Raw genomic sequence first — 19,762 nt, 5'->3', positions numbered from 1 at the left:
AGAAAAGTCTCTCCACACCTGGTAAAAGAAAGAGCAATGAGGCACAAGGGCACAACTGCACAAGATTCAGATTTCATGCATTCATTTCCCAGTGACTGGAGTGCCCAGCCATATAATTTCCAATTCCCTGTTTCTGAGGGTCTTCTGTCTCACCTGGAACTTGAGGAGCTAAAAAACCTCTTAGCTCTGGGAATCTTTATAATAGTATAATTGTAACAGCTAATATGTATTGAATGCATACCATGTAAAAACATTTTACATGATGTATCTTAGTATCTGAAATAATACAATGAGGTAGGAACATTTATCCCTAGTTTACCGATGAAACAGAAACAGAGAAGTAGCTTATCCAAGGTCATGCTAGTAAATAGTGGGAACAGATTTCAATATATGATGGTCTTACCCCAGACTTCACAGTTCTTTACTAAGTGTCACTATCTTTCTAGCAAGCATCTTCAAGAGCAGATGGGCAAAGTACAAATGTAACCAAGGAAATGCTAAGGTCCCTTACTCTTCAACCCTCAAGGTGATGTGGAACCCTGTCCATCCAAATTCAGGTATACCTGCAATTTGTTTCAATATTCTTAGAGGGTCATACACAGTACAGAATTTAAACAATGAAAGAGACCTCAGAGGCCAACTAGTTCAAAGATTTTATATTGCAGATGACAAAATTAAAGTTCAAAGAAGTTAAGAAACTTGTTCATGGTCACCTAAGTTACTCCTGTAGAGTTCAGGCAGGAGCCCTAAGATTTCTTGTCTGTTCTCCCACACTACACTATGGTGTCTCCCAAAGTCAACATTTATTAGGCACATATTATGTGTCAGGCTCAACTAAGATAACTCTGAGTTATCTCATTTAATCACTACTACAACTCTGAATTAGACACTAAAAAATAGCATTGTTTCTGGAGCCAGATTGCTTAGACTGAAAGCCAGCTCTGCCTTTTCTCAAGTATGTAACTTTTGACAAACTACAAAACCTCTCTTTCACTTCAGTTTCCTCAATAATAAAGTGGGATACAAATATAGGAATAACCTCAATAGATTGTTCTCCTAATGATCAAGTAAGTTAATATACAAGGACATAAAACAGTGCCTGCCATATAGTAGTATTAAACGTTAGTTTTATTATAGACAGAATGATACACACTTAGAGAAATTAAATATCCAAGGTTAGTATGCTAGTAGCAAAGCCAGAATTTGAATCCAACTTTTATTTCCAGAGACCTCATTGCTTATCATCACACTAATATTTTCAATAACTTTCAACACTTAGTACTCCATACCAAATCTTGGTAAGAAAATTGGGATCATAAAGTTGTAAGAGAGAAGCAAAGGGAAGTAAAAACAATTTGAAGAGAAGCTCAGCTGGTCCCAGCACGTGGAAGGAAGCTCCCCCACCGCCATCCCAGGCTCCTAGGGCAGAGAAGCTCAGCTGGTCCCAGCACCCGGAAGGAAGCTCCCCGCTGCCATCCCAGGCTCCTAGGACAGAGAAGGTGAGCCAGTCCCAGCACCTGGAAGGAAGCTCCCTGCCTCCATCCCAGGCTCCTAGGGCAGAGAATCCCAGCCAGTCTCAGCACCTGGAAGGAAGCTCCCCCGCCACTGACATCCCAGGTTCCTACGGCAGAGAAGCTCAGCTGGTCCCAGCACCCGGAAGGAAGTTCCCCAACTCCATCCCAGGCTCCTAGGGCAGAGAAGCTCAGCTGGTCCCAGCACCTGGAAGGAAGCTCCGCCACTGCCATCCCAGGCTCCTAGGGTAGAGAAGCTCAGCCGGTCCCAGCACCCGGAAGGATGCTCCCCGCCGCCATCCCAGGCTCCTAGGACAGAGAAGCTCAGCTGGTCTCAGCACCCGGAAGGAAGTTCCCCGGCTCCATCCCAGGCTCCTAGGGCAGAGAAGGTGAGCCAGTCCCAGCACCTGGAAGGAAGTTCCCCAACTCCATCCCAGGCTCCTAGGGCAGAGAAGGTGAGCCAGTCCCAGCACCTGGAAGGAAGCTCCCCCACCACCATCCCAAGCTCCTAGGGCAGAGAAGCTGAGCCGGTCCCAGCACCTGGAAGGAAGCTCCCCCACCGGCATCCCAGGCTCCTAGGGCAGAGAAGCTGAGCCACACGGGAGCCAGAAGCACAACCCCCACCCCCACCCCGTGGAAATGAGAAGACACATAAACAAGCCTCAAAAACAGACTTCCAGATCACCTACAGCAACCCCAAAGGGAAACAAGATGGAACAATCTGATACTCAACCACCTGGACTCCCTGAACTGGCAACAAAAGAGGATCTGGGAAAAATGAAATCAGAAATAATTACTCTAGATAACTGCAAAGATTTTGCTCATGGTGCAAGACATGATTAATAAATCTAGAGAGGACACAGATAAAAAAATAGAGGATCTGCGGAGCATGATGGAATCCTAACATAGGAAACAAATGCAATCCATAAAACAGATACAAACAGATTTCCAAGATATTAAAAACTCCATTGAAAGTCTGCGCAGCAGAATGAACCATTGTGAGGACAGAATTTCACATATAGAAGATAAGATTGCAATTGGTGACCAGGAAAAGAAAAATTGCTTTAAAATTGTAAGGGAACATGAGAAATCAATCCAGCAGCTGCTAGATGATGCAAAGAAGAATAACATAAGACTGACTGGAGTCAATGAAGAAAGAGGAGAGAGTGCAGATGACATAAAAAAACTGTTCACAGAAGTGATGGCAGAAAACTTCCCAAGGAGGGGAAAAGAACTTGACATACAGATAAGGGAGGCATATAGGACTCCAGCTAGCCTTAATCAAAAAAAATCTACACATAGGCATATAATAGTTAGGATTCCAGAAATCCAACAGAAGAACAAAATTCTACAAGCAGTGAGAGAAAAGAAACAAATCACATACAAAGGAGAGCCCATAAGAATCACAGCATACTTCTCAGTGCAAACCCTCAAGGCAAGAAGAGCTTGGAGTGATGTATTTCAAGCCCTAAAGGAAAACAGCCTCCAACCCAGATTGATGTACCCTGCAAAACTATCTTCCAAAATTGATGGAGAAATAAGATACTTTCATGATAAAGAGCACCTCAGGAACTTCATGAATACCAAACTGGCACTCCAAAAAATTTTAGACAATACCCTAGGAAAAGACAATGAAGATCACAACCCCAGGAAACCCAGCAGAATGAATCCATTGGGTGTGACAAATTAAACGCAAAGGGGGAGAATCCAACAAAAAGAAAAAGTCATGACAAGGCTTTTAAAACTTTTAACTTCATCTCCCTAATGAGTGTATAATTCAATCTTGTTATTGTACTGATCAGTATTTTTCTGATTCTAGAGTTGCACACCATTCCTTGTGCTATGCTGGCTATTTATCATCTTCTTATGTCTACATTTTAATTGGGTTGTCTATTAATAAGCTCTAAGAATTCTTTATATATTCTGCTCATAGGTTATATGCATTGGAAATATGGTCTGTTTAAGGGCTACTTTTCATTTTAATGATGTCATTTAAAGTTCCAAATTTTGATGGAATCTCATTTATCAATCTTTTTCTTTTATACATCATGTTTTTTGTATCCTAGGTAGTTCTTGCCTGCCCTGAATTCATAAATATTTTTCCTTATAATTTCTTCTTAAAGTTTTATACTTTTAGGCTTTCTTATTTAGGTTCATAGATCCCTTCAAGTTGTTTTCATGTATGGAAAAAAAGGGTTGAGGTTAATTTTTTATATATGGATACCAGGTGTTCTAGTGCTGTTTGCTGAAAACACTCTCTTCCTCGGCTCTTGAATTGAGATTATATTCTATAAAATGCTAATGTGAAATAATCTTTCAATATGTGTGGTTCTATTTCTAGATTCTCTGTTTTATTCAAATGATCTATATATCTTTTCTTACACCAACACTGCCTTGATTACTGTAGCTTTAGAAGAAGTCTTAAAATTAGGTACTAAACGTCTTCCAACACTGTTTTTGTTTTTAACTTTTCTAGGTCTTTTGTACTCCTACATAACTTTTAAATTTCAATATCCAATTCTTCATTTATAGAAAGTATACACAGACCTGAATTTTTATATATACCTTGTGTTTTCTAATCCTGCTAAATTCAAGTACAAGTTCTAGGGGCTCCTAGAGATTTCTTAGTATTTTCTCTGTAGATGATCATTTCATCTACATATAAAGATTTTGCTTCTGCCGTGTCAATCCTATCCTAGTGGTGTCATTTTATTGCCAGGCTATTTTGGTGGGGACTAGGTTTCAAAGTCTAATGGACAGATAAAGAATAAGCATATCTGCCCTTATTCCCCACCTTAAGGAGAAAGCATTGTATCTTCTCCATTTATACAAGGCGTTCTCGCTGGAAGTATGGAGTACATGTCTTTAATCTGTTGAGAAGGTTCTGTTCTACTTCTAGTCTCCTGATAGCTTTTATCATGAACAGGTGTAGAATTTAGTCCAATATTTTTTCTCCAACTAGTGACAGGATCATATGGCTTTTTCCTTTCCTCTGTTAAAATGATGACTTGGGGATGGATCTTCCAATGCTGAACCAACACTGCCATCCCTATAACAAAACCACTTTCTACATCCTGCCAGATCTGACTTCCAATAGTTTGTTTTGTTAAACAAATTTCTATCTATGTTCATACTTTTTTCTTCTATTATCTTTATCCAGTTTTAGGATTAGCACAAGGTTGAGTTCCTAAAATGTGGGGAGAAGTGTTTCTTCTTTTTTCTGTTTCAATTGTTTGATATAATTTATCAGTTAAAATGTTTATGAGTCTGCTATTGTCATATAGGTAGGTTTTCAAGCTAGGAATATACTTTTTTTTTTTTTTTTTGGTACCAGGGAATGAACTCGGGACCTTGCGCTTGCAAGGCAGGCGCCGGAACCACTGAGCTAAATCCCCGGCCCAGGAATATACTTTCTTTAATAGGTGCTATTCAAATTTCATATTTCCTCCAGAGTTAGTTTCATTAATTTGTCTTCCAAGGTACTTCTTAGAAGTTGTCAAATTTATTTCAAAAAAGAGTTTTGTAATATGCTTTCTATATCCTTTTAAATTCTGTAAAATCTGTGGTAATGTCTCCTAGATCTTAATACTGTAATTTAAAAAATGTATAACTCATATTGTGTAACAGGAAGAAAAGGTCTAAAAGAGCAGGGGAACTGGAATTGGGAGGGGTAGGGGAAGGGAAAAAAGGGGAAGGAAAAAATAAGAGAAGAGAAAAAAATGGAAACAAGGTCTTTGCAAATAGGGAAGGGAGGGCAAGGGAAGGGGAAAAAAAATAAGAACCAAGAGGCTCATGTAATGGTACAAGATCCCAATGATGAATGTAACTGTATTTTATACCGAAAATGTACCAATAAACTTAATGGGGAAAAAAAATTAAAAAAAATAAAAAAAATAAAATATACAGATATATTTATTTGTTTATGTCATGTCTGCATTTATCCTCCGTAACTTAAAGATGTTCAACAGAACATTAAGAACGTAAAGAAAACATATGTTTGCTTCTTGTGTAAAAATAAACTGTCTTTTATTGCGTCTTTCAAAAAAAAAAAAATTTGAGGCTTTCCTCAAGTGAAACAATGGCCTGGGGTTGCTTGCAAGGAAAAGGATTCCTAATCTTCAGACTTGGGAGTAGCTCAGTGCTCAGTCACTGGTTCTCTCTTATTTTTGGTCCCTATTCTTTTCCATCAAACCATGACTGCCCATTTGTATCTCTAGCCCAAGCTTCTGCCCTGAGTTTAATGTTCATATATCCAACTGATTCTATAACTCTCCTTGGATGTATGTACAAGAGATCTCAAAATGAGTAAGTCTAATATATAACTGATTTTACTATCTCCTCCAATATGTTCTATCTCAGTTAAGAGTGCCATTTATTAAACTCAGGTGCTCAGACCAACAAGCTTATGGGTCACCCTAGATTCTAGCCTTTCCATAACCCCCCAATTTAATTTTCCATAACCCCCCAATTTAATGAATAAGCAAGTCCTGATGGCTTTTGAACTTAGTATATCCTAAAATGAATCATGTATCACCATCTCCACTGCTATATCACTCTAAGTCACAGTCAAACTGACTACCAGACATCTCATTGGACTCCTTCTTTCTGTCTGGACCTCCTTACTATCTGGTCTCTACATAGAAGTCAGAATTATGTTTATGGTATTAAAAACATAAACAGGTCACATCACTCTTATGCTTAAATCATACAACACAAAATAAATCTAAACTTACTCCTATTTTGTCTTTCTGCTCCCAAACACACTAAACTATTATTCTCTCCATCAGATACCCTTTCCTCAAATCTTCAATTAGTCCTTTGCTTAAACATTATGCCTCAGAGAGGCATACCTAGATTACTTAAAACGGTCTCCTAAATCTATCCTGCTCCCTTATTTATTCCGACTCTGTTCAATGTCTGAATACACTAATGTGTATATCTTCTCCAACTAGAATATAATATTTACAAGTTTTATTAAATGAAGGAAAATAATTTATACTTATTAAATGGATGCTAGAAATTGATGGATGTTTTATCGTTATTCCACTTAATCCTTAAAAAGGTTATATGTAATAGAGTTTATTAACGATCTTGTATGTGAGGCAACCAAAGTTCAAAATTTAAGGACAAGGTCAAGGACCTTACTACAGCCACACAACTAAAGTGGTCAGTGGCTAGGCTTATATTACAAAGTCAGATCTCTTTTAATTCCAACAGTGTGTAAGTGCTCCATGCTTACTTAACTAAGGTTTATTTTGAAAATCTTCATAAATATGCAGTTCTAAAGAGATTCTTGGTAATCTCAAGATTGTGGACCTCAGAGTAAGCTAGGGCCCTGAAAAAACTCTGGATTTAAACTAGATCAGCAGGCCTGTAATGTAATCTTGGTTTCCACCCTCTACTGGCAAATAAACAGAATAGCATTCACCCTATGCACCAACTCACTCTGTCCTATGTATGATTCCAAGTGATGTGAAGTTACTAGACTATTATCAATATGATTCTATGGCACTCCCAACTCATTATGTCCTCCTTGAGGACCTTTACATGTAAATACATCTATAGAGTATGACACTTACTCACTGTACAATCTTGGGCAACTTACTTCCCTTTCCCTGTTTTGTATATGTCAGCTGAAGACACTGAGCTAACACTGTGTTTTCAACCTTTTTCAGTGGACCACTGAAATTTCACTCCAGATTAGAGGGAGGAGGATTAGAACTACAGGAGAGGTGCTGAGGAAGAGAATATTTATTTGCTGGAATTTGGGAAAGACTGCCAGGACTCCTTTTAGTCCAGGTAAGACTCTTATCAGCACTTCCCTATGACACCCTCAAACACAGATTTATTCAGACTAATTTAATTAGGGGATGGGAGCTGTGCCTAATCTTAGGTTAGGCAAAGGTATAGATGTGGATAGCTACCAACAGTTCTGTTGTCCTGTTGCACAGAAGAGAGTTCAGTGACTATTTTTAAAAATTACCTTTATAAAATAAACATTGAAGCCATATGGTCAAAGTCTCTTCTCTTTGAAATTTTGTTTTGCTTTTCTTCCTAAATTCCAGTAAAGTTCAGAAGATGAGATATGTATCTTTTATAATCCATCTTTCCACTGACCTGGGAGGTTACTTAGTAAATAAAGGTTGACCAATGACAGGAACACACAAAGAGATTCTTTCAAGTCAATGTACCACATATATATTAGAGGATGTGACCAATTTTGCTGAATATAAGCAGTCTATACTGGGAACCTGGCATGCCTGCTTAGGTGCCTCACTAGACGATAGCTTCTGCTTTAGGTCAGTGACTCAAACCTGGATGCTGGAATCACCTGGGGAATCTTACAGAATATACATTAGTTTTATTCTCAACGATCATGCTTCTTCTTTTACAAAAATGAAAAAGCGTATGTGTATATAATTTCATTCATATTATATGCGAGTATCCATACAAACACAATTCCCCTTCTCTTTCTCATAAAGGTAGCATGGTATATATACTTTTTTGGTAACTTTCTTTTCTTTTCTTTTTGGTACTGGAGATTGAACTCAGGACCTTGTGCTTGTGAGGCAGGCGGTGGAACCACTGAGCTAAATCCCCAGCTGGCAACTTTCTTTTTTCACATTAACAATCTAGGTTGGAAATCACTCTGTGTCAGTGTACAGGGATCTTCATTTTAGTTTATGGTTAAATGCTACTTCACTGTACTATATTACATTCAACAAATCTCTTAATAATGCTGAAAAAATAGCCATGTGCATTTTGTTTCACTTTTGTGGTAGTGTAGCATTATAATCGAATTCATACATGCTGCATTGTTGCATGAAATGATAAATGCATATATAATTTTCTCAGATACTACCAAGTTGTATGACCCCTATCCCCAACAAGGATTGTTCTGTGTGTCCAGCAACAACAACTATTTGTTTCTCCACAGCCTGATTGTATCCTCAAACATTTGAATTTATGACGGTCTGGTGAGGAAATATTCTGATGTGCTTTTTTTGGGGTACCAGGGATCGAACTCAGGACCTTGCACTTGCGAGGCAGGAGGCAGAACCACTGAGCTAAATCCCCGGCCCCTGATGATACAGGGATGGTTCAATATACGAAAATCAATCATTGTAATACACTATATCAATAGAGTCAAGGACAAAAACCATATGATTATCTCCATAGACGCAGAAAAGGCATTTGACAAAATCCAACATGCATTTATGATAAAAATCCTACAAAAAAATGGAATAGATGGTCTCTATCTCAAACTGATAGAAGCCAGCTATGAAAAACCAACAGCCAATATCATACTAAATGGTCAAAAACTGAAATCCTTCACACTCAAATCAGGAACAAGACAAGGATGTCCACTATCACCACTCTTGTTCAATATAGTTCTGGAAACATTAGCCATGGCAATTAGACAAGAGAAACAAATAAAAGGAATAAAGATAGGTAATGAAGAAGTCAAATTGTCATTATTTGCAGATGACATGATACTCTATATAGAAGACCCCAAGAACTCCACCAAAAGTCTTCTAGACTTAATAACCAAATTCAGTCAAGTAGCTGGTTACAAGGTCAAGACACAAAAATCAATAGCTTTCCTCTACACAAATGACAGACTCACTGAGAGAGAAATAGGGCAAATAATTCCTTTCACAATAGCATCCAAAAAACTGAAATACCTAGGAATCAACCTAACAAAAGAAATCAAACACCTCTTCTCTGAAAACTATGGCATTCTGAAAAGAGAGATTGAAGATGATATCAGAAAATGGAAAGACATCCCCTGCTCCTGGGTAGGAAGGATTAATATAGTGAAAATGGCCATACTTCCAAAACTGCTATATAGATTTAATGCAATTCCAATTGAGATCCCAGCAGCATACTTTATGGACCTTGAGAAAACAATCCAAAAATTCATTTGGAACAAGAAGAGACCCAGAATAGCAAAAGCAATTCTAGGTAACAGAGACATGGCAGGGGGTATCACAATCCCCAACCTGCAACTATACTACAAAGCTACTGTGATAAAAACAGCATGGTACAGGCAAAGAAAAAGACTTGAGAACCAGTGGAACAGATTAGAAGATGCAGAAACAACGCCAGACACACTCAGCCATCTCATCTTCGATAAAGGAGCCAAACACCCTCACTGGAGGAAAGATAGCCTTTTTAATAAATGGTGCTGGAAAAATTGGGTTTCAACTTGCCAAAGATTAAAACTAGACCTATGTCTCTCACCATACACTAAACTAAAATCGAAATGGACTAAAGATTTAAATATTAAAACAGAAACGATGAACTGGTTGGAACAGAGGTTAGGTAGAACTCTTGAAGACATTGGTGTAGGAAAAGATTTTATGAACAAAACCTCAGTTGCCTGTGAACTAGCACAAACAATCAACAAGTGGGATTTCTTCTTATGAAAAGGCTTCTGCACAGCAAGAGAAACCACCAGCAGTGTGAAGAGACAACCCACAATGTGGGAAAAAATCTTCACCTGCTCTTCCTCAGACAAAGGTCTACTAGCTCGAATCTATAAAGAACTTAAAAAGATCAGACCTCCCAAATTTAAAGACTCAATCCAAAAATGGGCATCTGAAATGAACAGACATTTCTCAGACAAAGAAGTAGAAACAGCAAATAAATACATGAAAAAATGTTCAACATCACTGGTCATTCGAGAGATGCAAATGAAAACAATGCTGAGATTCCACTTCACTCCAGAAAGAATGGCTGCTATCATGAAATCAACCAATAACAAATGCTGTCGGGGCTGTGGGGAAAGAGGAACCCTGCTCCACTGCTGGTGGGAGTGTAGACTGGGGCAACCACTGTGGAAATCAGTATGAAGATACCTCAAAGAACTAGGACTGGAAGTCCCATTTGACCCTGCTATTCCACTGCTGGGGATCTTCCCCAAAGAATTAAAAGAATCATACCACAGTGATATATGTGCGCCCATGTTCATAGCAGCACAGTTTGTAATAGCTAAAACTTGGAAACAGCCCAAATGTCCATCAACTGGAGACTGGATAAAGAAAATGTGGTTTTGTAAAATAAAATGGAGTACTACTCAGCCATAAAAAATGAGAAATTAGAGACATTTATAGCTAAGTGGATGCACACTGTGGCGATACTCTTAAGTGAAATAAATACGACACACATGAATAAATACCGAATCGTTTCTCTGGTATGAGAAACTGAAAGTGTAAATAAGGACTAAATGTATAATAGGTAATGTGAAATAGGAAGAAAAGGGGCAAAGGGGAAGGATGTGGGAGGGCTAGGGGAAAGGATAGAAGGGAGTGGGATTAATATGAGAAAACGGAAAAATAGGAACAAAATCTTTGTAAATAGGGAGGACTGGAAGGGTTGAAGGGAGGGCTGGGCAAGGGTGAAAAATAAGAACCAAGAGAGACTATGTAAAGGTGCAAATTTCCAATGATGAATGTCATTGTATTGTATACCTAAAATGTACCAATGATTAGAATGAATAATCGATAATGTCAAATAGGAAGAAAAGGTCCAAAGGGGTAGGGGTAGTGGGAGGGTCAGGGGAAAGGAAAGAAGGGAAAGGAAAAATGCTGAGAAATGGAAAAAATGGAAATAAAGTCTTTGTAAATAGGGAAGGGTGGAGGGCGTGAAGGGAGGGCTAGGAATGGGGAAAAAATAAGAGCCAAGATCCATTATGTAAAGGTACAATTCCTAATGAGAAATGTAATTGTGTTGTATACCTACAATGTACCAATAAAAGAATTTAATTAAAAAAAAAATCCCCGGCCCTGTGCTTTTCATCTGATTGTAAGTAAAGCATATTTTCTTATGTTTAAGGACATTTACACCTTCTGTGAACTTTTCATGTCTTACATTTATTTTTGTAATGGTTTTAGTTTTTTATGACTTGAAATCAGGTAGATTTTTAGATTTTTATCTATGATATATGTTGTAATCTTTTTTCCAATTTATCATTTGTCTTTAACTTTGTGTGGAGTATCTTGTTTCCTAAAAAGTTGTTTTTAATAGTTACGCAGTCAAACTTATCAGTCTATTTAGATTTTGAGTCAAACTTAGAAAGGTTTTCCCATCCCAAGTTTATAAGAGAATTTGTTTTGTCCTAGTACTTCTACAGTTAGAATTTTTACATTGTGATTTCTAAACCAACTGCAGTTTATTTTGGTGTATTCTGTGATATATGGATTCTATTGTGTCTTTTCCCAAATGGCCATCCACCTACACAATGTCATTTATGAAAATCTCCATTTTAATAGAATACCTGCTATGGACTGTACATGTTCTCCCCAAATTCATATGTTGAAGCCCTAATCCCCACTATACCTATATCTACAGATAGAGTCTTCAGGAGATAAAGTTAAGTAGAGTATTAAAGGAGGGGCCCAAATCTGTTAGGACTGTGGTCTTGTAAGAGAGGGAGATCCCTCATATTCATATTCTCCCCTCCCTCCCTCCCTCTTCCTCCACAATTCACCTTTCAAGTGAGAACACAGTGAGAAAACAAGCAAGGAAGAGAGCCCTTCCTAGAAACGGAACCCTGCCAAAACCTTGATCTTGGACTTTCTGATCTCTAGAGCTGTGAGAAAATAAGTATCTATTGTTTAAGCCATGTAATCTGTGTTTTTTCATTGAGAGCCTGATCAGTTTAAGGCACTATCTTCATTACATCAAATTTCATATACAGTCAGATCTATTTCTGCAGTCTATTTATGCACTCCTTGCATATGGTCTTAATAATATTGAACTTTATAGTATGTTTTAAATTTACCGACAAATGTTCTTCATTCCTTTTCTGAGAACCATTTTTTTCCATATGGCATTTTTCTTCTCTGTAAAGAACTACACGAACATTTCTCACAATGCTAATGTATGCTGCTGGTGATTTTTTTTTTTTTTTTTGGTACCGGGGATCGAACTCGGGACCTTGCGCTTGCACAGCAGGCGCCGGAACCAGTGAGCTAAATCCTTGGCCCCATGGTGATTAATTCTTTAAGCATTGTATGTCTACAAATGTCTTTTTTTTACCATCTTCATTTTATTATTTATTTATTTTATTTTTGGTGCCGGGGAGCGAACTTGGGATCTTGCGCTTGCAAGGCAGGTGGTAGAACTACTGAACTAAATCCCAGGCTCACCACCCTCATTTTAAAAAAATTATTAGTACATGTTAGTGATGCATAGTGACTACTTCCATTGTGGATATTCTGGTACATGTACATGACACATCTTAATTTTTTTTTTTTTACATCCCCTTCTCTCCTCCCCTCCATCTCCTGGTCCTCCTTCCATTTGCAAAAGATCTCTGTTTCCTTTTATCTATGTTTTATTTTGGTCTTTACTCATATTTTGGATTTCTCATATGAGAGAAACCATTCAGTATTTAAGCTTGTGTCTGATATATTTTAATATTATATTTTTCAAGGTACATTCATCTTCCTACAAATGGCTCAAATTTATTCTTCTTTATAGCAAAATAGTATGGACAAATACCACATTATCTATTCATCTGTTGACATATAGGCTGCTTCCAAGATTTAGCTATTGTGAATTGTGCTGCTTTAAACACTGGTATGCATGTATCACTGTAGCATGTCTTTAATTCTTTCAGAAAGGTAACTAGTAAGGGGAATAGCTGAATTGAATGGAATTTTTATTTTTAGTTTTTGAGGAATATTCATACTGATTCCCATGTTTGTATTAGTTTACATGCCCACCAACAATGTAGGATGGTTCCTTTTGCAACACAGCCTTGTTAGTATTTGTTATTATTTGATTTCTTTTTTTTTTAGTACCAGGGATTGAACTCAGGTCCTTGTGCTTGTGCAGCAGGCGACGAAACCACTGAGCTAAATCCCTGGCCCTATTTGATTTCTTGATGATGGCCATTCTTTCTGGAATAACATATCTCAGCATTGTTTAAATTTGCATTTCTCTAACACTGAAAATTTTCTCATGTATTTATGAGTCTTTTGTTTACTTTGAGAATAAAATTGCTACCCCTGCCCTGCTTGCTTTCAGGGTCCTGGTGCATAGAATACTGTTTTCCATCCTTTGATTTTTAGTCTATGAATTTCTTTTTTGATTAGATGAGTTTCTCGAATGCATTAGATTGCTGGATTTTTCTTTTTTGATTCAGTCTGCCAATTATGTCTTTTCATTGAGAAGTTGAGGCATTTACATTGAGAGTTATTACTGAAGGTATTGATTTATTTCTGTCAATTAATTATTTTTCTGTTGACGTCTTTATTTTTCCTTTTTTGTTTAACTCCTTGCCTTTCTTGATGCATTCATTTCATTAATTTTTTTGGCTATGTTGGCCTCTTTGTTTAGGATATGCTTCACTGTTTTGGAGGGTTGACTTGGTGTTCATGTATCTCTTAAGGCATTCTTTGTCAAAGAATGTCCTTATTTCTCCATCAATTTTGAAAGACAGTTTTGCAGAACATATTAGCCTGGGTTGGAAGTTGTTCGCTTTTAGGGCTTGAAACACTTTACTGCAAGCTCTCTTGGTCTTTGCAGTTTGTGTTGAGAAATCTGCTGTAATCCTGATCGGTTTACTTTTATACATGTTGTTTCTGCTTTTCTCTGACAGCTTTTAAAATTCTGTCTTTCCATGACATGTTGGGAAGTGCTTTCTTCTTCACTGTAGTTAGTATTCTGTAAGACTCACCTGACTTACCTGTATTCTGAAATCTTTCCTCATACTTGGAAAGTTTTCTACTACGGTTTCTCTAAACAGATTTTAAAAATCCATGTGAGCTGTTTTCTAATTTCTAATTCCAATTAGCTTAGGCTGTTATATTAAACTTTTGTATTACTGTGTTGTTTCTCTCATCATTGGACCACACTTGTTTCTGTCATAGACTGATTATCTCATGGTTGGATGAAGCTCTTCTCTAATTTATTTCTCAGAAAAGGGTTATGGTTACAGAATTCTCTGAGTTCTTGCATGTTGTAAACTGTTTCTTCATAATTTCAGTAATGTATCTGAATAGCTTGACTAGATATAAAATCATTGCTCCCATTTATTTCTTTTGAATTTCTTGAAAATTTTTCATTTTGTCTTCCTTTTCAGTTTGATCTTAAGCAATCCAATACAATTCCGACTTTCTTTTCCTCTGTAAAAGGACTGGCTTTTTTCCCCCCAGAAATTTAGAGGAATTTTTCTTAGATTTTAAGTTTTCCTAGAATATTTTTTGGAGTTGAGCACTGAATCAATTTTCTCAGATGAAGTGGGGCCCTTTTAAGTATTGGTTCAGGTCTTTAATTTTTGCAAAAGTTTCTGCCAAGTGTTAATTCTATTTCATTGTTTTATCTTCTTCAGGATCTCTAACTGTACATGCATACACACATATATATGTTGGATCTTTGTTGGTTATGTTCTGTATCCAATAGTTATTTTTTGATAACCTTTCTAATATTTATTTTTATTCTCTTGGTGATTTTCATTTCTCTCCTCAGTGTCCCTTATTATATTTTCAGTTGAATCTACTGTCCAATTTGTCATTAGGGAATTGAGTCTTCAACTGAGATGACTTCATTTCTTCAATTTTCTCTTGAGTTTGGACAATTCTATTTCACATCTTCTACTCTTCTGTGCATTTCTAGTCTTCTTTTCACAACTGATGATTCAAGGTATTTTTTTTTCTTATCTGCCAGTACTTGTTTAGCTCAAATTTGATTTTTGTTGAATATAGTTTCCCTCTGATTAACCACTGGTTTTGGCAGTAGAATTTTTAGTAGTGGAAACTGTTTTATCTTCACATAGAGGCTTTTTTATGGATGTTGACTGTTATTTCCTGGTCATTTTAAAGTATATGTTCCTGGACCAGCAAAAACAAGTTCTATTTTGGCAGAAAACTAGGGTCATAAGTTGGTATAGTGAAATGTGGTTTCTTGAATAGACGGGCCTTTTTGGGATGGGATGAGATGAGATGAGAATGTCCTTTTATGATTTTATAATCTTCTTTGGTTCTGCATAGCCTTAAATTTCAACTCTTGCTTCCTTTCCCCCCCTCTTCACAAAGGTCATTTTCTTCCCAGGACTGCTATCTCTAGGCCTTTCACTATCAACTTGGACTCTCCTTTCTGATTCTCCAGTAGCATATACTATAATCTACCAGGTCTTATCTTTGTTCTCATTGTTTGCTATTCTGCATGAGACTCTCTTTCTAGGGATGATTAGCCAGGTTAGACTTCCACTGCTCTCTCCCTTTTTTTTTTTTGGTACTGGGGATCAAACTCAGGACCTTGCACTTGTGAGGCAGGTGATGGCACCACTGAGCTAAATCCCCAGCCCCTCTCTCTCCCTTTTTAATAGTTTTTATCTGCATAAACTCTTCATTCTAGTATGGGCTGGTATTGGTTTTGCTGGTTTCAGATCTTCATATCCCCACTAACATGTAATTAAAATTTTTGGCATTTTAAACTCTTAGTTATATTTAGACATGAGTTATGAATGGATTTCCTTTTTGATCTGAAGGTTTCTAGAGCTTTTTTGGGAAAGATTTTTATTTAGATGGTCCTAATTAACCCTGGGAATCTATATGTTTTAATAGGTCCTTACAGTCTTCTAAACAATAATTTATAAAGCAGCATGAGAATAATATAGTACTATGTAGTTGTAAAAATGAACAAGGAATATCTCCATTCTGTGAGGTCATGTTTCAGACAAACCAATAAGTGAAAAAAAACAAGGCTAAGAAAACTATGTAAAGTATACTATATTTTACATAAGCATTATAGGCAAATCTATGTGCGTACACATATATAAATGACAAATTATCAATATATACATATAGTTTTGTCTGTATTTTTTAGAGTATGGAAAGATAAACAATTAAAAGAAAGCGGTTACCTATGGAAGAAGGAAAGAACAGACAGGATGAACAATATTTCTCTGAATATATTGTACTTTGTTTTATAAACTTTCCTATTTTTTTTTTTTTTCAATAATTTGGGACTGAATCCAGGGCCTTGTGCATGCTAGACAAGTGCTCTACCACTAAGCAACTTTCCAGGCTCTACTTTACATACTTACATAACCAAATTAATTTTGAAAAAGCAGTCTTCCAAAAACAAAAAAGAAAATGAAACAAATAAACCTTAAGTATCAACATGGTGGCAGAATACCCAGAAACTAATTCATATGATCTTCTTCTTCTTATTATTTTTTTGGTACCGGGGATCGAACTCAGGTCCTTGAGCTTGCGAGGCAGGCAGCGGAACCACTGAGCTAAATTCCCAGCCATTCATATGATCTTATAACACATTATTGGTCTGTATTTCCCTTGAGGGTAAGAAAAAAAATGCAAATAATTAAAATAATACCTGTATTCATAATGGTGGTAGTGTTGGTTAATAGCCTGAAATGCTATATGTGTATTATGGAATAAAGCAATTAAGTTATTTTGTTGTTATGGAGAATTAGGGTTTTGTTGTGGTATAAAGATGATACAGATTTAAGATGGTAGAGAAAAAGTAGGTAAAAATGCCATTGTTTTAAATTTTAGTGAGCAGTATCAATATAAAGCAAACAAATCAAAAAAGGTAAGTGCCTCTCTATATCAAAAAGACTGAGGACTCCAGTGCTCAGATTATGGTTTCTAAATACCATTTACCACTAAAAGGAGCCTAGCCTCCTAGAAAAGACAGGTGATTCCATATTGGGGCAGGAAATATATAAGATGAGCTTGGAACATTTTGGCATTTCAGAATTCTAAGAGAGATACCAAATAATACTGATGTATATAAAAGTGTCTGGAGACAACATGATGAAGCTCCTACAGACCAAAGATGGGACAATTCAAACATCAGTATGGACAATTTGCGTGACAGATTGAATATGCATGAATCTCTGAGTTTCTGACACTAAAAATTCTTCCTTTAATACTTTTGGAAGATGTTAGTAAACCAACCCATTATTTTTCAAATAGGTAAGTAAATAAAAGAATCCTGTATAAATCATGTCTCAAAGAGTTAATGAAAGTTTATTTTGATAAACTTAGCTTTTTCTGGGGTGGGGGGGCAGTGCCTGGGGATCGAATATAGGGCCTTATGCATGCTAAACAAGTGCTGTACCACTAAATTACATCTCAGTCCATAAAAAAATCCAATTATGGACTATATCTTAGGATAACCAAGGAGTTGATAAAAGTTTACTTTAATAAATGTATTCAATTTAGTTTATGTAGAAGGAAGGGCAGGATTAAAAATTCTGGTTTAATAACCATAATAAATTGATAGATCTAAATCAGTAGCCTTGCCAGGAATGATAGTGCACACCTGTAATCCCAGCACTCGGGAGGCTGGGGAAGGATTGCCATGAGTTCACAACTTGTCTGGGCTACATAGTGAGTTCAAGGCCAGCCTAAACTGCATAGTGAGACCCTGTCTCAAAACAACCAACCAACCAACCAACCAACCAAACCAAAAAACCCCCCCAAAAGTCAGTAGTTGAGTGTGGTGGTGCACACTTGTAATCCCAGTACTCTGTTAAACTGAGGCAGGAGGATTGCCAACTTTGACAACCTTGGACTACTTAGTGATTTAGGGAGACCCTATCTTTTTAAAAAGGGCTGGAGATATAGCTCAGTGCAATGGCCCTGAGTTCAATCCCCAGTACTGTAAAAAACAGTTCATCCATCTATCCATCCATCCATCAGGGGTCAGCAAACCCACCAGGCCAGGTTATCAGCTGTTTTTGTAAATAAAGTTTTATTGGAACACAGACTGCTCATTCACTGATGTATTGTCTATGACTGCTTTCTTATTATAAAGACAAAGTTGAGTGAGTAGTTGTAACACAGAACATATGGTCTGCAAGCCTGAAATATTTACTATCAGGCTCATTAAGAAAATATGTTGGCCCCTGATTGAGATCATGAGCATCAATGGCTACTACAGTATAAAACAAGACACAAACATAGTTTGTATCTGAGCAAATCTCTAAATCTACTTATCAATTTCTAGGAAGCACAGGACATAAAAACATGTTAAACAATATATTTAAATGAAATAATGAGCAAAATATAATTATGAGAAATTTTAAAAGCAAAGAACTTGAAGTTTTGAACAAATAAACTGAAAGGGGAAAAAACAGAGAAGGAAGGAGATCCCATAGATTAAAAGAGACTTAAGGGACATATCAACCAACTGTGGATCTTAGATCCTGGTTCAAAGAAACTGTTGGGGGAGTGTAGGTGCTGTAGGGTGGGGAGGAAAAAAGGAGAAAAGATTAGGGAGGCAGGGAGGTAGAGAGGAAGAAAGAAAATCAATTGGGGAAAATTTAGACAATGATCAAATATATATTAAGAAATTGTAGTTAATTTACATGTGATAATAGCATTAAATTTATTTTTGAAACATCCTTACCTTTGGGAGAGACATGCCAAATATTATGATAAAACGATACTCTCTTTGGGGAAATGGGCAGGAAGGATGTATATACAAGAATACAGATAAAATAAGATTGACTATGTGTTAATAATTATCAAGAATGAAGGTACTTGGACATTCATTGTGTTCTTTGTATATATTTGGGATTCTGTATTACAAATAACTTTTTAAATGGGGGAATATATTAAACAAGTACCTAGGATGCTCTTTCAAATGATATATATTCTCTAACCTCAATCTAGCTCAGCTTCCTGAGGGGAACATGGCCCCACGTCCATAATCCATCCCTTTCTATCTGTATCTCATTAAGATCCACTGCTATAATGATTGGCAGTAACTAATGAAATGGGATGAATCTCTTAGGTATGTTAAGGCCAAGAAAAAAAAAAGATGAATCTAATTTGGAAGAGAAAAATCTAGTGAGGTTAGTAGTTTAACCAAAATAACAGATCAAAATGAGAAAATTCCAAGGACAAAGTGAGAATCTAGGGGAAGTGGGAGGAGACAAGAGACCCTTATACTCTTATAACAGTCATCCTTTTTACTGGGAGAATTTTCTCTCATTCCTTGTCATCAATACTGGATTTAGTGAAAGCACTGTGTATGTGTGCATGCTTGTGTGTATGTCTGTGTGTTTGTATCTGTATTTTTAGCTTTAAGTTTTTTGAAGTACATTAAATGGGAAGACCACCTTCCATTTTCTCTCTGTGTAAATGAGCACTGACAAAAAGAAAGAAAGGTGTAGCTTTTTGCTGGGAAAGGTAGAGCTTGACATCATGGGCTAAAATATAGAGATGGAAATGTCAAGATTTTGCAGCTCATTTCATCTTGGATAG

At 36.8% G+C, this 19,762-nt stretch overlaps 1 protein-coding gene across 10 annotated transcripts in view; it reads right to left on the bottom strand.

The window, feature by feature from the left end:
* Scmh1 (Scm polycomb group protein homolog 1) overlaps positions 1–19,762 on the bottom strand; it is a 182,605-nt gene that overhangs the window by 78,993 nt on the left and 83,850 nt on the right. The gene's annotated exons all lie outside the window — the stretch shown is intronic.

The sequence above is a fragment of the Heterocephalus glaber genome, unplaced genomic scaffold, assembly GCF_053883595.1.
Source record: "Heterocephalus glaber isolate CG9 unplaced genomic scaffold, H.glaber_assembly_v1.0 deba00001452, whole genome shotgun sequence".
Lineage (NCBI taxonomy): Eukaryota > Metazoa > Chordata > Mammalia > Rodentia > Bathyergidae > Heterocephalus > Heterocephalus glaber.
The sequence above is the reverse complement of the archived record's forward strand: the minus strand, read 5'-3'. Positions and strand labels throughout refer to the sequence as shown.